We start from the raw sequence: 6,795 nt of genomic DNA, 5'->3' as shown, positions 1-6,795 counted from the left end.
TTTCATCTTATTTTCACCACAACTCTATGCAACAAGTTATTTATAGTTCAGAGGTAGAGCGTCAGAGAGGTTAGTTAACCAGCTCAAAGCTTCGTAGCTGCCTAGGGTTTGCACATAGGTCTGTCTGGTCTGATGTTCACACCTGCGACCTTTTCTGCCCCAGGGCCCCATCTCCTCTGAGACAAGGGTGGGTTCCTTTCTTCTTCTGTAGAGTGGCTCTTGCGATTGTTCCAGGGAGCGGGAGGGAGGCAGTTTTTAAGAGAAGCAGAGACAGGAAATTTGGTCTATTGTTTGAGACAAGAGGTGCAAACAAGTCTCCGCTTTGAAGTGCTGAATAACAAATTCCACCGGGAATGGAAAGGCGAGAAGCTACAAGATTCTTGAGCTGGTGTCAAATGCGCCCGTGGAGGGCAGGAGGGGAAGAAGGGCCCTCGAGAAACTGGGACAGGGTTTGTTTGAAGAGAACGTGTCTTAAATAGATCAGGCTACAGAGGACAGGAGGAGAGCCAGGGAGTCATTTCTTTTTGTTTTCTAAGGGAGCCCGTTTTGACGGAAAACGCAGCATCTAAAGGTGGGGGGTGGAAGTAACTGGCTCAACAGTAAAACGCAGAGCAGTTCCAAAAGAAAACAAAACCAAACCCCACCACCTGGTCCGACTTGGTTGGTAATAAAATGCTATCAGAGGAGCTTGTGTAAACGAATCCCACCTCCCACTCACAAGTCAGTATTAAATTTAGGAACGAGAGAGGATAAGATACTGAACTGGGAATGGCTTGTGATCGCTTTATTAAACTGCACGCCTTAGACTAATCACGAATCCACGACCCCACCCTCCCAGGCAGACTTGTAGCCAGAATGTGATTGTTAATCAGATACTTCCCCAGACAGTCCATTAGACCAGACTCCCCTAAAGTGAAGAAGGAAGAACCCTGGGCAATTAATTAGCAAGGAGATTCCCAATGATGACTAGGAAAACACATCCTTCTCCAACTGCTTAGATCGCCAAACATATCGTCTGCCTGTACTTAAGGGGGACTTGTACTTGGTAGACTCCCCAAAGTCTCTCATTTGCAATCGATGTCTTATTCAAGACCAAGGTCAGGTTATCAATCTTCATTGTAGATGCACTGGAACAGGGGGTCTGGAGCCTCCACTGTTGCAGAGAAATGTCTGGAGACAAAACCTCTACCGGGAAGGACGGCTGGGGAGCAGGCTGCTGCAAGGTAAGATGGAGGGATCCCTCCTGAGCTGGCAATACCCAGAACTTCCTGAAGGGGTGAAAGAGAGGCTACCTGTGCCGGTCCCAGGTAGGTTCTGATCAGGTTGGTGCTCAGGTGCAATAGAACAGCTGCAGGTAGTCTAGGGCGGTGCAGAAAGCCCAGATTTGGCTTAGCAGTGAGCAAGTTCCATTAGAGAAGTCTCTGCCTCTCCAAGCCTAAGTCTTCTTCTATGTAAAAGGGGAATAATGCTTCCTGCCTGGGAAACCTGCTGCTAGGTTTACAGATAATGCTCTATAAAGCACGGGGCAGGTGCTCAGTGGATCATAATTGTTGTTATTAGGTGGTTTTGCAGACAAAGGTGACTCTCCATCTGACCTTTGGATGTATCCCATGACTCTCTTCCCAATTATCTTCCGAGAGTTTCCATAGCATGCTTTATTTGTGGGACACTTGACCTCTGAAGTCCACAGAGGGGAAAGAAGTATAAGGGAGGTCCCGCTGAGTCAGATGGTGCCTCGGCTCTTGATGTCTCAAGAGCAGAATCAACCAGCTAGAGCGATGGACCTGCGTGTGGGGCGTTCATCGGGTCTTTACCTCCATCACATGTTGTTTCCTTGTCGATATCAAATCACTTATAGGATGAAACCAAGTATGTTTCAAAAATCTTCTCAGCCAGTTTAAACTCTCTTCAGGACAGGGGACAAACAGACTGAGATTCACTTTATTTGGCTCTATTTCCACCATACCCACCTCACTTTGCCCCCAGTACTTGTGCGCATGCACACCCCCTCCCCTGTCCCAGGCTCTGGGAGCAGTTGCAGATTTGAGTTGACTTTATTTCCCATTGCATTTGGGAAAACAGGAAACGTTGCTTCTCTCTATGTGGCTCTGGTCTCAGCCCTGATTTCTGAAATAAAAGGTCCCGGGTAAAAGGCCTTGAAGCTGAATGTGAGAATAGTCTTTTCCAAGGTCAGACCTACCAAAGATTTCATTCTGGTAATAAGTGCTTATGTTGCCAAAACAAAGAAGGCTGAAGGATTACAATGTTCTGTGGCATGAAGAATATATTTCAGGGAGGTGCACGGCATTTAATAGCCACCAGTGACATGGCACAGGAAGAGAAGGCCATGAGGGACGTTCTCCTCTCACTCTGAGATTTCTTCCCATACTGCTCAGCAGGCTCCAAACCTGCCACAGAGCAAGACGTTAATAAATAATTGTTGGAGGAAGAAGTAAATAAAAGCATCAATTGTTTCAGATAGGCATTTGGGAGAGGGCAGCTGAGATAATATCATTAAGGTGGTCAGAAAATGGAGCAGGTGTTTGGCAGCCTGGGTGAGAAAGCGACTTTTTGGTGCCTCTGATTCGCAGTCTGCTTGTCTGGAAAATGGTATGAAAATGTCAGTAAGAATGCAGAGAAGCAAAGTTAGGGTATGTGGATAGAATACAGTTGAATGAGATTAAATAACAGTTGACTTTTATGGGCGTTTATGCAGGTAGCTATGGAAGCATTTTATGCGAATTTTCTTGTTTAATCCTCGCTGCACACAATGAGGTGCAGACTTCTGTTGTGGAAACTGAGACTCAGCGGGGTTAGCCAACATGCTCAAGGTCAAGCTGTTCTTCACCAGAATTTGAACCCATATCTCACTCCGTGGTTGTGTGCTGTTTAAATGCGGACTGGGCGAATAAGGCCAGGGTGCTTTCTGACACAGTGAGTTAGAAATGGGCGCTGACATAGGAATGGGTCATCTGCAGGACCTGCACATCACTGGCAGCACGTGGCACGTTGTCCAGAATGCCATTCTCTCACTTTCCCCGTCAGCATCTTCCCATCTAACCAGCCTTGAAGGTGCCAGCCTGCTCTCCACCCCTGGGCTCCCAACTCTACAGCCCACTCACTGTGTCCCTTCTTGTATGGGTTTAGTCTGTGCAGCATTGTGCATGCTTTTCCTGGTCCACACCTTTCTTTCCACATCTTACATCCTACCCTGTCCAAGACCCCATCATTTCTGAAATCTTTTGCTCATCTAAACTGACAACAAATCTCAGTTCATTGCTCAGATCAACACTAATGCTATGGAATGCATTAGCATTTCATCAGTTTCTTTCCTGGATACTGTTTGCCTTGTGCTTAAGCTGAATCCCCCCCCCCTCTCACCCCCACATGTACTTGCCCTATTCCCCCCAAAATTGTAAGCGTCTAAGGGCAGGGACATTGTTTACTGCTGCTGTGTTTCTTTATAGTGTCTGACACAGCACTTTGCTCAAGATATAGAGTCTAGTGATTGGACAGTGGAGGTTCCAACATTATCTGCTCCCCCCAAAACCATTTTAAAGAACACAAGGATCCTGCACAGTCACGGTTTGGCATTTGGCATTGTACCCCCTGTGCCTTCCTCCACGAGACCATAATGACCTCGATTTCTCTCAAATGCCTTTGTATTTTATATTCACTTCAATTACTTTATAGCACAACACTTTGCACCTTTATAGCATCTTTGTTGGAGAGCTCAAAGCATTTTACAAGAAAGTATTAATTATTCCCATTTTACAGGCAGGAAACAGGCAAAGTCAAACAGTGAGTCAGTCACAAAATTAGGACATGATTTTCCCTCTCTGTTTTCAATTGTCTATTGTAATTACTAGATCATGCTACCCCTTCTAGGTTAGAGTTAAATTACTATTTAAAGATGATATAGGCTTTTTCATATCCTTACTTTAAGTGATATCTGCTCTTTTCCTACATTATAATATAGCATATGCTCATGAAGCAATCATATAAAATACCAAAATGTTAAAGAAGATAAAACTTACCCATAAATTCATCATTCAGAGACACCCACTTTGAATATTTTAATGTGTTTTTTGGCATTCTATATGTATATAGAATATGCTATTCTTTGTAGTGGAGCTCATACCATGTCCCATTTTCCTTTTATAATAAATATTTCCCCATGTCACTATATATTTTACTAAATATAATTTATAATGGAGAAACAATATTTCCTCATTTAATAATTTCTATATTGTTGGGCAGGGGTCCTCAAACTTTTTAAACAGGGGGCCAGTTCACTGTCCCTCAGACCGTTGGAGGGCCGGACTATAGTTTAAAAAAAAACTATGAACAAATTCCTATGCACACTGCACATATCTTATTTTGAAGTAAAAAAACAAAACGGCAAAAACACCCGCATGTGGCCCGTGGGCCGTAGTTTGAGGACGCCTGTTGTTGGGAATTAGGTCATTACATTTTGTTATTTTTTGGTTTGCTTGGATTTTTATCAGAAATACCTCTGTGATGAAAATGTTTGCATTTTATTCTTTTATATAACATTTATGTTTTTCAGATTTTATGTGCGAATATTTTAATAAAAAAAAGTTGCTAGATTAGAGGCCCACTTTCCTGGGTCCTTCCTTCTATCTCACACACAAACAAAATTTTGATATCTGATGAGATTCTGCTAGCTATTTAAACCTCTAAAGATATTGTAATACAGATTCTTGAAAACTGACACTAAATCAAATATTAACATGAGTGAAACTTGAGGGAATGAAAAAAGTCTTCTATTCACTGCTAGAAATATTAGCTTTCTTATTTTCCATTGGAATAAGCTTTCAAAATCTTACAAACCACACTTACCCAGGAAAAAAATAATATACAAATCTGACAGTGCTTATGATAAAAGAAAATCTAATTACATTTCTTGAAAACAAATCTTCATTCAACTCCAACTGTACAACTGCAGGGATGTGTCATAAAAGATCTTGTGAAGAAACAAAACAATATTTTACTTAATGCTTTGAATACAATTTTTAAAAACGATGTGCCTGCTCTATATGTCCTGCCACCAGGGATATGGTTGTATATTTAAAATATTGGATGGCAAACTGATATTGTAAGGGCAATATTAATAATGAAAGGTCAATATAAATAAAACATATACGGCTCATATCTACTGGGAGCAAAGAAAAGGAATTCATATAAGGTCTTAGCACAGAACTTGAACTTTACATTAAACACAAAAATAATAATATTTATATAGTACTTGACACATTTCAAGCCCTTTCAAGCTACTGATGATATATACTATTAATTTCCAGTGATTCAGCAATGACATCAGTGAGAGTCATACAAAATGGCATTTATTTCAATAGTGCACAGGAAGTATGTAATATGATATTTACAAGGGCATCTTAGGATGAGTAAGAGATAAAAGGGGGAAAATGAGATGTGATATTCCAATAAACTTTACATTTCAAGATAATTGATATTAGATTATAAGTTTGTTAAAAGAGACTGGGTTGGGGGGCTGTGGCTGGTGGGGTGGGGTTTGGGAACTTGTGGGGTGATGAGAAGCCCCAGGTCCCTCTTAGGGCCTTGATAGTCCCAAAGCAGTGAGCAGTTGAGTCCATTAAGCTAGATGTATTTTCTAAGTGTGAGCCACCTCCATCTGAAAGGCTGAGCTGCAAGTTTTCTTGTTTAAGACAAGCGGAGGAGAACAGAACATAATCATTAGAGGTGTAGAAAGATAGCTAGAGAGAGCTAGTGGCATCGACATATGCCGTCCAGAAGTAGAAGGCAGAGTTAAATGGTGGGCCAGAACTTAAAGTCTTTGAAGATTCCAAAAAGGGTCTTAGAGACTGAGAGATGCTGTCACCAGAGAGAGGCTGAGAGGGTGGTGAATAGGAGAGTCTACTGTTCAGAAATCATTATAGTTTGTTCTTACAAGTTTGGCAGGTTCTTGGTACAATTATATAACTACACATACATTTGGCGTATAGAGATGAATTATGTAGTATGCATGTAATTACATGTAGCAAAATGTGTACTTTTATTTGGTGGGTATTTACATAGTACAGTGAATAGTGTACTTAGAAATAATTAACATAAAGTATTATTTAAAAAACAAAACAATTAAAAGTAGTTTGGTTTGCTTGAGTGCCAGAGAGAGAGAGAGAGAGAAAGAGAGAGACAGAGAGACTCTGGAATCTTCCTTTTATTTATTCCAGTAGTCTATGCCAAATTGTTCTGGAAGGCAGTCACCAAAGACAATGTATAATCTTTTGATTTAAGGCAAAGACCTTTTTAAACTTAAAGTGTCTCAAAACTTCTGTCTGGCCTTAGCTATTCCTAAATTTAAAACATGTACAAATTCAGTCAACTTGAATGAATACCTTGATATAATTTTCAATTTCTATATTTGTAAAATTGAGATTTCCTGTATTACTTATTAGGAATATGATTCATTTTACCATGCATCAAAAAGTAGCCATGACTTTATGTGTACGATGTAAACATTTAGCATTATGTATTGTATCTGGTTAAATGTTTCTTGTTGAAAGCTATTCAAAACCAGTCTAATTTGAATGCAAAAATATTCAGAAAGTGAATCAAGGTCTTAGAATGAATCTTTTTCAGTTCTTTTAAAGCATATTATATAGGATTCAGTTTTCTGATTTTTTTCATTATTCTTGGATTGAGGTTAAAAACTCCAGATTATTCTCCAACTTTTTCTGGAGATAAAGTTTGTAGGTGAAACTTATTTTTATGAGTCCATTATAAATAAGATTT

Source organism: Cnephaeus nilssonii (assembly GCF_951640355.1).
Source record: "Cnephaeus nilssonii genome assembly, chromosome: 2".
NCBI classification, from domain to species: Eukaryota; Metazoa; Chordata; class Mammalia; order Chiroptera; family Vespertilionidae; genus Cnephaeus; species Cnephaeus nilssonii.
Note: the sequence above shows the minus strand (reverse complement) of the source record.